This window comes from Sinocyclocheilus anshuiensis, unplaced genomic scaffold (assembly GCF_001515605.1).
Source record: "Sinocyclocheilus anshuiensis isolate Anshui unplaced genomic scaffold, SAMN03320099.WGS_v1.1 scaffold2110, whole genome shotgun sequence".
In the NCBI taxonomy this organism is placed as follows: domain Eukaryota; kingdom Metazoa; phylum Chordata; class Actinopteri; order Cypriniformes; family Cyprinidae; genus Sinocyclocheilus; species Sinocyclocheilus anshuiensis.
In genome coordinates this window covers 1-1,963 of record NW_015555856.1, presented here as the reverse complement: position 1 = coordinate 1,963, position 1,963 = coordinate 1, and the positions used below count along the sequence as shown (strand labels likewise).

The 1,963-nt window shown below is 40.9% G+C and overlaps 1 pseudogene; it reads right to left on the bottom strand.

The window, feature by feature from the left end:
* Positions 1-732, bottom strand: part of LOC107675641 (membrane-associated guanylate kinase, WW and PDZ domain-containing protein 1-like) — a 117,404-nt pseudogene extending 116,672 nt beyond the window's left edge.
* Between the last annotated feature and the right edge of the window lie 1,231 nt (positions 733-1,963).

The following is a 1,963-nucleotide window of genomic DNA, read 5'->3' as shown; positions in this document are numbered from 1 at the left end:
CCGCCCCCCGCGTCCCCCGCGTAATCTACGCCCCTGCTTTTTCCAACTCTTGGCTATTTAAATAAAAAAGGATGGCGACTCTGGCTCGTTGCGCTGCGTGATGACGCATGAATCGTTCCCACAGTTCCAATTAGTTTTTAAAAAGAAAGCAGATTAGATAATAAATCACTTAGTCTACATCAAATCAGATAATTGTGTGATAATACAATTAAATTAATCTAGTTAGCATGGTAAATTTCCCCGCCCTAATATAATTCAAAGTTAAAGAAGCCTATTGGAAAGTCACCTTCTTTGGCGGTTGTGATTCGGACAGGATCTCCGCAGTTGTGCAGCACATCCAGCACGTCATAGAGGGGCAGTCCAGACACGCACAGCCCCTCCACCTCCAGCAGGATGTCCCTCTGAGCGCCGGGCCTCGCCGGACAGATCCAGATGAAGTGTCCGCTCTCCGCTCCACCGCTCAGCTCCAGCGGCAGCCGCCCGGCCGAGTCCCTCCAGACCGCGCTCCCTCGGAGAGAGCCGCTCATTCCTGTCGCGTGTTTAATCACGGCTCCTCCTGAGAGAGTTCAGCACTCGCGTTGCGCTTTTCTCATTACCACGCCTATTACAAGCAGAATGGGCTTTATCGTTATATAACGGAAATAAAGGCTGTAGAACATTCACAAACTCAATACTGAGTACAGCTGGGTTCAACCCTAATGATCGCTACACCTGCAGTGAAACGCGTCTGCACCTGACTTCGGTGGGAGGATCTCTGCATTTCATCAATATCTGGCCATTTAAAGTCCACTTTTTCTGTTTGCAGTTTTCAGGGTGAACACACTATTCACACTATTTATACTAAAATAAAAAAAATCTAAAAAAAACTCAGGGTTCTCACATTCAAGATGGCAGTACAAAAAATGAATAAACTAAGTGACATTGATGAGTTAGTGAGCTTTATTGTTTATGTTATACTTTATTTAAGCCAAACACTGACATACTGAAAAAAGCACAATCAATCACTTATTACAGCCAATCAGAAAAGCTTGTGGGCAGGATTATATACTTCTCCATGCATGCATGGATAAATGTATAATCAAATTAATGAAAATTTTAACTTGATTCAAAATACAGACGCAGCAACTGATGCAATATTTGTTCTGGAAAACACTTGCTTGTCCACACAGAGTTCACAATTTGAACATTCTTGTTTCCTTAACTTTATTTTTATTTTGCTGTCTGTGCGTTCATAAAAAACAATTTTAACAATGAAACAATTTAGCCTATAATAGCCTACTATGCAGAAATTGATTAAAGTAATCAAATGTAAAAATAAAGCACTGCATAAACTTCAACATATAAATTTAACATAAATTGATTCATAACAAAGTTATACAATATTCAGTGAAGAGCGGTGAATGATTCTCTCATTTTCTTGTGTTGTTTGATGAACAGATGACAGACAGCAGGTTTATACAGCAAGATGCTGTCACGGAATGCACAGATACTGACTAGCATTCGATTACTATTCAAACTGTTTACTTTCACTAGACATAAATGACTGTGTTTCGGTAAAACTCACCAAGACGGTCATTTTGACATATACAAAGCACAAAGTACATTTACATTTAGTCATTTAGCAGACACTTTTATCCAAAGCGACTTACAAACGAGGACAATGGAAGCAATCAAAATCAACAAAAGAGCAACAATATGTAAGTGCTATAACAAGTCTCAGTTAGCTTAACACAGTACATGTAGCAAGGGTTCCCTTTCAGTCGGTCACTCTCGACGTCACGTCGGTGACCGATGAATTGGGATCTCGCTTAGAGAGACCAATCTACTTCGAGTTTAAACTAAACGAGCCAATGCACATTGGCATGCGATTACTGCATCTAGCTGCCGCTGATCTCAGCGTGAGTATAATGGAGCTTTTCCACCCAGCCAACATGTATATGTGGGCCCCACATGGTTTATAGTT